Source organism: Cyprinodon tularosa, unplaced genomic scaffold (assembly GCF_016077235.1).
Source record: "Cyprinodon tularosa strain WSP-4 unplaced genomic scaffold, ASM1607723v1 ctg698, whole genome shotgun sequence".
Classification (NCBI taxonomy): Eukaryota; Metazoa; Chordata; class Actinopteri; order Cyprinodontiformes; family Cyprinodontidae; genus Cyprinodon; species Cyprinodon tularosa.
In genome coordinates this window covers 604218-614464 of record NW_024039449.1, presented here as the reverse complement: position 1 = coordinate 614464, position 10247 = coordinate 604218, and positions in this window count along the sequence as shown.

The window sequence follows — 10247 nt, the reverse complement described above, 5'->3', positions numbered from 1 at the left end:
ACTGGAAAAAACAATCTAGAAATAAGTAAAATTTTCCTAAATTAGGCGTATTTACCCTTAATTTGTGTAGCTAAATCAGATAGTTTGACAATGAAATTAGTATTTATACTCTGAAAATAAGATAATTAGATAATATACACTTGAAATAAGACAATGCAATTGTGTTTTCTTACTTTAAGTGTAAAGTGCCTTGTTCCATTGGCAAAATGTGTCTTTTACCCCCTCAATTCAAGACAAAATGCACTTATTTCAAGAAAAAATTACTTATCTAGATTTCGATTTTTTCCAGAGAGGAGCTGTGGCTCGTCCACCATGTGGAACCATCTGTGAAGTTATAATTTTTTTGTAGGTTTTCTTGTAGAAAATTTGTCGGTGCACGGAGCAGCAGGATACTAAAATGACTTGAAAATTATAGCATAAAACGATGTTTTGGCTTTATGGACGTGTCAGGCATAAACCAGGCTTAATGCTGCATTCAGACTAAATGCGTTTTCAGCATCAAAAAGACGTCCGACATCTCATATTGGATGCTTGTTTGAATTGAAGTCAGATGTGTGTAGAGAGCATTTTTGACGGCCTTGATGTGCTTCAAGGAAAGTGTGTGCAGACGCCTCTAACATTATCTGTCAGTCTGTAGTATACAATAGAAGATGCAATGAAGAGAGTGGTTTCACTTTATATGCTGATGAGTAGTTTTGAGTTTTAAAGCAAGAATGTTCTCGTCAAACATTACCCATGCAGTCAGTTAATTAGGATTATGATCCTAGTTTTAAATATTCTGCAGCTATTCCGAGAGGAAGACCCAGGGTCCAAAATTACCATACTCCACTTGCCCATGGCTACTAAATATTTCATTGGGCGAGTGAATGCCAGAGCACCATTCGCCACAAGGAGAGTAAACATTTTAACCACGGTTGTGCTTCAGTCACATCCTTTCTTTTATTTTGGTAAGTCTCCCATCTATTCCTTTGCTCCTCACACGCCAATAGACAGACGCACATAGAGAGAGGACACCCCCGACACCCCATTATTTAACAACAACTCTGTTGCTAGGCAGTAAATGGTTGGGGCAACCATGCCTTCTAAAACACAACATGTCGATGATGGGGAGCAAGGATCTACAGCCACTAGATCGAAGAGGAAGTGGGTTGAAAACTGGTGCTTATAGGGAGACTGTTTCGCAAGAGATTAGTTAAGTTATTTATGGCGATGCTAAGCTAATGAGCTGCTCAGTGTACAGCAAATATGCAAAACAAAACAAACACGATTAATTCACTGGCTGTTAGTCTATGAAACTAGAGAGGATCCGTGAAAACAAACGTAGTAAATGCTACATTCACTGGATGTCCATTGATGAGTTAGAATTCAGTGGCTGCGTCCTCCGAAGGCCAGATTACATCATAGCGTGGCGTCGAGGCCTGTTTGTATTGGAAGACAACTTCTTATACGACCGACAAATGCGTCCTTTTAAAAAGGCAAAAAGAAGAATAGAATAGAATAAAATGATTTTCTATTCTCCACTCTATCCTTCTTTTTACCCATTTTAAAGGAAAAGCCTGCTGTATCCTACGTAGCCTTGGGTATCCCATAATTTATTGTGAGTCCAAGCAAGCCGGCTGCTGGTGCAGAATATTATATGGGTGTCCTGATTCTGTCCTTTGTGGACTGCAGCTGTTTATAGCTGCTGAAAATGAATATAAGAGTTTTTTACTTGGTAAAAATTAAAAGAATATTGAAATCGAACAAATTGTGGTAGAAAGTTTAGATATTTTAGATATTATATATAGGTATTCACCACAACCCAGTAACGATATATGTTAGTGAAGTGATAAGAACATCCTCCAGAAATAGCTAAAAATAACACTTTGTTTATTCGGTCTGATTTTGTCCCACTTTAGTCCATTAATAGACATTGAAAAACATTACAAACCCAATTTTCAATGATCTAATAATTACAGGTTTTAACCTTTCACTTTTCAACCAAATCTAGACGTCATGTGGACGTAAATCATGTCGTCTTTTCAGTCTCTTTTTAACCAATATTTGCTCGATTGGAAGTCACTGTTTTTGCACATGAAAAAATTTATAGTTTCAAGTTGGAGTTAGATGGTGCGCATCAATAGCCTCGTGAGACCATCCTGATCTCGCGAGCTTTTAAGATTTCACTCGCTAATCAGTCTGGAGACTCTCCGTTAAAGAAAATTTGGAGCCGTTCACCAAACGAACGTCCAATCAGCGTTGGCTTTGAGGCGGGTTGAGGTGTGACGCAACGAGAAGCGCGACAGTTCAGTCTAAAGAACATGGCGGCTTCAGCCGATGAAACTAGCGTTAGCGTGGCTATCGAGCAAGTTTTATCGGAGTATTTCTTCACTGAAAGAAGAGCAAAACACCGCTCTGGAGGCTTTTCTCATAGGAAAAGATGTTTTTGCTCTTCTCCCGACTGGTTTCGGCAAGAGTTTGATCTATCAATTGGCTCCTCTTCGTCGTCGCTCTGTTACGTCATATGCTTCGTTGATCTGATTGGTTTATTTGGCACTTCTATCACCAACATAGGCCAATCAGCTAACCAGTATTTTCGCCCCTTCCCAAAATTACTTCAACGGAAGGTTTCCAGTTGGATATGCGGAGCAAATCCATCTGGCGGAGTCAGGTTAGTGTATCAACGCTTTAAATCTAAAAATACTTGAGTGCGATGGTCGAAGAATTTCAAGACATGCTACGCCAACCGGACCTCTCCATGGTCCTTAAACCGACTGACCCTGACGCCCAAAACTCGTTTATTGTGAACGCGGCAAAAGACCAGCATTTCGCATCATGTTTATTTTCCTGTGTTAGAGGTATTTAACTGAGAATTAAAAGCATTTTCAACTAAACCTTTGAGAAACCTTGAGATTATGCTTATACAATAAAGCATGACATTTAGTTTTTTTCAGTGCAAACTTTTCAGTGTTTAAAAAAAAGGTTTGCTGTGTGACACCTTTAGTTTTTATCTTATGGAAAAGCTGACCGGAACTCGGTTACTGAGCTGAAAGCTCTAATCCGAGTGAGCAGCTCTGTGTGATGCACAGATTGGTTAGCAGCTCCAGTGAAGCAGCTGGAAGGCAGATACCTTATTCAAGGACACTTTGAAACAGACATCCTCATCTGTTTGCCAAGATGTTTGGTAAATATTGGACTGTCTTTCAATAAATATGAAATACTTATGAACTAACAAAGTATTTGGATTAACTTTTTCCTAAATGCCCAACATCAGACTCTTTGCTTTCTATTCATCATAAACAAAATACTCTGTTGACTTTTTGCCTCCAATTCAACTTGTATTTGTGACTAAATGTTTTTGATAATAGATAAAAGGGATCTAGCATCACTCTACAGCTCCCTTTTGTTTGCCATCCCATCATCCAGAAATGTAAATGCAGGAGGAACTGTCACAAACATGCCCTCTTTGTGCAGACGGCACAGACGCGTCTGTCATTGGATATTTGGCTCATGCTAAGCAGAGGAACAGCTGCCGGCTGCAGGAAACGGAGAACAGGGAAGACTTGAGTTGCATGAGTTGTTTCTGACAGCTCCTCCTGTCGTGTGAGAATCGCTCCCTGTGGGATTTTTTTTAAGCTGCTGCTGAAAACAATTTGTCCGCAACAAATGTAAATTTACTTCTTGTTCATTCGGATCATAAAAGTTTAGAAAATGTTAGAACTGATCCCAGAGAGCTGCTCTGACTTCATTAGGAGATGGAGTTTTTTTCACATTTGTTCATTGTTGGCATTTGGAGTTTATTTCCATTTTGTTACCTTGATCACATTGTTACGGAAAAGGATTAGGGCCACTGGGGAAAAAAAAAAAAAAGTAAACTGATTTTTACATTTTATTTCAGTTTAACATGGGAAAAAAGTCAGAATTCTGACTTTTTTCTCAGAATTATGAGATTAAAGTCAGAATCATGAGATTAAACTCAGAATTCTGAGATTAAAGTCCGAATTCAGAGAAAAAAGTCAGAATTCTGAGAATAAAGTCAGAATTCAGAGAAAAAAGTCAGAATTATGAGATTTAAGTCAGAATTCTGATTTAAATCTCAGCATTCTGAGATTAAAGTCAGAATTCAGAGAAAAAAGCCAGAATTCGGAGATTAAAGTCAGAATTCTGACTTTTTTCCCATACTATATTGAAATAAAATAAAAATAAAAAATCTTTTTTTTTTTTTTTCAGTGGCCCTAATCCCCTTCCGTATTTTGGGTCTTAAATTTTTTAACGCTTGTAGGAATGCTAGTGTTACCTAATTTGGAAAGTTGCATAAAGGCCTCGAGATTTGATCTTCGAGTCAAACACTTTTACATGAATTATTGATATCTCATTGTGAAATGTAAACTGTTGCATAATTTTCAAGTGGAAGGAAATGTGTTAGATTTAAACATTGGTTTAAAGCTGAAGTCATATTTTTTTTATTTTTTTTTTATTAATTCATCAAAATCTCACTCTTGTTGCAAAAACAGCTTTTTAATGACGGAGCTTCTTGCTGGCGAAGTATTTCTCTTTTAAGGTTTGTTTTTGCTCACTGTGAACGCGTACAATTGGTCAACAAACCGAAGCGCACGTTGAACGTCCAGCATAGTTGGAAAAACAAAAGAAAAGTCCAAGATCGAGTGTAAAAATTCACGAGATGTTTGATTTGATGTCTGGGAAAACAGAGTCAACCATCAAACCGAGGTAAACCTCGGGAGGCTCCGATGTCGTTGGGAAGTTGACAGACACGTGAGTTCATGTCCTAGCTAACATTGCTACTGGTGTTAGGAATGCTTTTCAGCCCTTCCCTCACAGCTGTCAGTTTTCCTCGAGGTATTACATCACCATCAGAATGGAGAGAATTTATTTAGTAGCTGCTTTAATGGCCGCCGTCTGGTTTTCTGGTAATTTCATTGTACTGCCAGTAGATGGCACCCAGTGCTGGGTTTCTATTTAGGCTCAAAAAGGACGATTAGAACACTATCAGGGTGGACGCTTTGAGCATAGCCGTTTTTCATCATAATCAACGGGAATTTGGTGTTTTTGGTATAAATATATAATCTCACTACGTATCTCTAAAAATTAGTATTCTTTTTTTTTTTTTACTATTTCAGCTTCAGAGTCTTTGTTGGCCATGGAAATCTAGAAGTCGCCTTCCATTCCAGTTTTCACAGTCCTAAATTCCCATTCATGTTTACGTCTGCCAAATATTAATGATTTAGTAGCCTAGTTCCTGCACTTTTAAGTAATTAGTTACTTTGAAAAAGTATGTTACTTTTTATGATCTTAATTGTTTATGGAGTTTAGATTCACGTAGAATCTAATTGTTATTTTAAGATGTTCAAAATTAATTAATAAAGTTATGAAATGACAAAGTTCTGCACTTTTCTTCACCTTTTTATTTTATGTGGTGGGGAAAATAAGTAAAGACACTATAAATTAATGTATAGTTATTTAGATGAACAAAACGAAAACAAGCTTAAACTTAATATGTGTTAATATTAACATTCTTCAAATGGTTATAAAATATGTACATAAAAAAAAAAAAAGTTTTTATTAGGGGTGTGTAAATTAATAATAAAGTGTTTCTGGTGTGCTGCTGATTAGCGGATATTTCCCCATAAATATTTTTATTATCTAAGATACATTCATTTTTTTTTTTGAATCAGTACGAATGTCGTCTAATGAATTATCATAATATTGATATTTTTAATCGATAAACATGTCACTCAATGAAATATCACTACATTTGATGGAATAATTATTTTCTTACTCCCCTATTTTCAAGCAATATGAATTCTTTCCAAATTAGGTTTTACAGATGAGATTATGTATATATATAATCTAGGGATTAAAAAATTGAAAACATAAAAAAAAAACATTTGAAATTAATCTAAGAAATTTACTCTTAAACTTTCTGTTTAACATGTTTTTCTTTCAAAGATAATAAGAAAACCACTGCATAGGGAGCACATGGCTACGTCGGAGTATTAGGAACAGGAAAGAGATTTTTAAAATTTTATTTTTTATTTTGAGAATAAAGTTGCATTATTCCGAGAATAAATTTGTAATATTATGAGAATTAAGTCATCATAATATGACTTCTTTCTTTCAGAAGGAAAGCTTGAAGCTCCACCCAGCTAGCTGACCAGCTAAGGAATAAAGTAGGCTACTTCTTGTAAGAGTTGTCATAAAATATAACTTTATTCTCGTAATTTTATGACTATTCTCATTGTGACTTCATTCTCAAAATATTACGACTTTATTCTTGTGATTTCACAACTTTATTCTCATAATTTTATGACTTTATTGTCATATTGTTATGACTATTGTCGTTGCGACTTTATTGTTGTAAAATATATATTAGTGATGTCAAACTATTAAAAATTTTAATCGCGATTAATCGCATAATATCAACAGTTAACTCAAGATTAATCGCAAATTAATCGCATATTTTATCTTTTTATTTTATTTGGGCATTTTAAAAAATGCAAATGTGCAATAATGTAAAAAAAACTTGCTTATACAATAAGTTTTTTTAATTATTATTTTTTTAAAGCACTTTTAAAAAACTAGAATAAAAATATCCTGGTTTAAATTCCGGCCAATAATTATTCAAAAATTGTAAAAAAAAAATTACAAATCTACAGAACAGTAAACAGTACTTCAAAGAACTCCATAAAATTACGTTTTTTCTCAAACATAGGAAAAAAATAAAGATGTACTGTTAAAATAAAGTGCACATTCCATTATGAAATTCAGACTTAATTCAAATAAAATGAAGTTACTCACAAAATAATAAATTAATCAAATGAATTTACAATAACTGGGCTTTGCAGTCATCTCAACAACATAACATTTTACATGTAGAACATTTTCAAAATGCTTTAATATTCCTTTGGTCTGAACAGGAATTGCAGCAGCAGTGCAGTCCACATGACTTAATTTATTTCTGCACTAAGCCAGTGAGACGCTCATTTCTTCTGGACAACATAGACATAGGACTCTGGGATAACTTTAAAATGAAACTTATCATTCAGGATACCTTGTCTGCTGGCCATTTTTGCTCATTCAAAGCACGGGTCTGTTATGCTGCGGTCTCTCCTAAAACTTAGCGTTCCTGAAGCTACGGAAAGCGCCGAGGGTAAAACAAACAGTACAGTGAGCGCTGCGGAAAAGTAAAGAACAAAAGCGCATGGTGCGTTTGTTTTGATGCGCGATTAACGTGCGTTAAAAAAAAATGTCGGCGTTACAGTCTAAAGCAGTTAACGCGTTAATAACGCTTTAAAACTGACAGCCCTAATATATATATATTTTTTTTTTATCTCTAGCGCGGCCCTAATACTCCTTCTCAGATGGCTAACAGTTATTCTGTCATTTGTTCCTTCCAGCTGAACTGTTGATAAAAATGTGTTGTTCATTTTGCTCTGAGCATTTTAATAGTCAGGAATATTATTTCTAAGCCGATCCTGCATTAAGCATCCAACACTTTTCTCCTTTTAACCTGGAACCTAAAGAGTCACTTTATTAATTACAGACTTCCCTCTGATCTTCACCGTATATTTGAATTCTCATTTATCTTCCTTGTTCTTTTCTGAAGATTTACAAAGATCCTAAATTATCTCTTGATCTCTGTGATATTTTTGTTTTAATAAATGTTTGTAAAATCTCTTCCTAAGCCAGGGGATATTTGTAAAACGAAGCCATAAAAATGAGCTTAAAAAATCTTTGTATTAGAGCCACCATAACTTTTCCTGTGATTCATATCCACCCGTCATCATGGTGATGATGGATGCTAAATGGGTATTATCACCAACTTGTTTTGACTATAAATGCTAATTTGGTGCAGCAGAACTGAACCTGGGATCTGCTATTATTTCCAGTTTCTATCTGGATTTGTAAAGCTGTTTTTTTTTTTCTGTGAATTCGCTAATTCCTTTGGGGAGGGGGGTAATAATGACAAAATGTCCAAACAGTCACACTTCCCATCTTCCAGAAGTCCTTCCAGCAGCTCTGAGCCACTGTAACCCCTGCCAGAGTATCCGCCCGTTGCCCAGGCAGCCTCCGCTCCGCTGCCGTGGCAGCTGTAACCGTGGTGAGGACATTCGGAGCGCCAGGGCAGACAGGTGTTGCTGGGGTCTTCCAGATCACTCGAGTTGTTTCAGCCTCAACTCGAATGTCGTCACACATGTGGAGAGGCGCTAACAAGCCCCTAGCACTGTGTGGCTGATCTGTTCGTCTGCCGGGCTTCACTAATGGCCTGTGTCATTCTTGTCTCCGATTGGACAAACACGTGTTTGTCCTGCCAACTCGGAGCAGGAGGCCGGAGCCACATGGCTTTCCTTTTTTTATTACAGGTATGATAAACGACTTAAGCTAACCTGCTCCACGGCAGGTAATGGGACACTTCACTATAAAAAAAAAAGAAGTCAAACAAGCTCCTATTACCTTTCATCCAGGCAGAACGCAGAGGACACCTCTGAAATTGGTCTTGGAAAATTGTAATGCATGCTTGTGGAAAGCAGTGGATCAAAAAGCATCAATTTACGAGCGCGAGCATGTGCAGGCCATGAAGGGAAGATAGTTCTGTTACTGAGTCAGTGTGGCGAGGCGCAAAATGTCTATTTCAGGGCTGCTTTAAGTAGGGTGACTCACCAGGCTTTTGGAGCACTTCAGGCTGCATATGTGTTGGTGTTTGTGTTGGGGTGTGTGTTTGTATGCGGTAGCGCTGATTATCTTTCTCTCTCCCTCCCTGTATCTCAGTCAGACACACGTGCTTGCCCGGAGGGGGCAGGTCTGTGACAGGTTAGGCGTTTTGGGTCTTGGCCATCCTTCCCCTCCTTCTCTCTCGCTCTCTCTGTCGTCGCTGCAGCTCCGAGCAGCAGGCTGGCCTTTGCTCGGGTCCATGCAGAAATCCCAATCTGTTTGGTAAATACTGCGATAAGTGAGGCCCACCCATCACCTTAGCTGAAAATAGTCCAGGCTAGACCACACAAGTGTAAAGAGATTACGCTCTACAGACGGAATATGCAAGAAAAAGGAGGCTTTTAGCATCACTTTGCTGTTTTAAAATATAGTAAGGGGTGAAGAAAGCAAGATGTGGCTTATAGAGAAAGATTTGGAGGAAAAAAAAAAGGAGATGGAGGGGGGAAAGCAAATGAGAGATGGAAACCACCTCCTGCAGCTAAGAAAATGTCAGTGGAACCCTGGGGATGCATTGATTAACCTTACTGCTCCTCACCTCCTTCACTGAAGCCAAGAGCCACACTAGTGGTGCATAAACATGATTATAATTGGAAGATCTTAAAATGCTCTGACAATGATCAGAATCTCCTTTCTCTCTCTTATATTCCATCTTTTTTTCCCCTTTTCACTTTGCTTGATTTTTCAGCTCAGCTTAATGTAATCAAGCTTCAGCTTTGTGGACTCCCTCGGTCTCATATTAACTTGATCTGTAGATGTTTTGGAGGGTTTTTTGCATGGCAGTAAATCTACACTTTTCTGAAAATGACAGGCTAATTGATAGTTTTGTCATTAAAGTTGAACTTTGTAACATCTAATCAGCAATGTGGTCTAGCTCTGTAGTTAAATGATCACTTCTTTTTATTTAATCACGGTGTCACCAACACCTCACCAAAGAAATCACTGTTAACTGCTGTTTCAAATCAACTACTGTGTCGTCTGTATAATTTTCACTTCAGGTCACATCTCTGCAGTGCAGGTGCAATAATCCAAGTCATCTGTGTTTTCTTTTCTTAGCTCTTTACTGTGCAGATATTTTTATATCTAAAGGCTGATTTATACTCAAAAACCAGGTCGTCTGTGTGTTTGTCGCAGTTAACGCGGATATTCCCCACACACATTGTAGGCGACCCAGACAGGAGGCCTCTGATTGGTCAAATATTTTAAGGCTAGGCTTAAAACTTTCCTGTTTGATAAAGCTTATAGTTAGAATGGCTCAGGTTATCCTGAGCTATCTCTATAGTTATGCTGCTATAGGCTTAGACTGCTGGAGGACATAAAGACCCATTTTTCATCATTCTGCTTCATTCTATCTCTATTCTCCCACTTAGTTGGTATGTTACCGACTTGTTTTGTTTGTATGACCACCATTGTGGAAAACGACTTGTTAAGATGGACCAGATAGAGGAGCGAGGTGCGCGAGAACGCTGGGACCCTTTTTCCACCTTGATCCCCGCTCTTTTTGGCCCTCATTTCCCTCCATTGTCGCACAAACTTGCTCC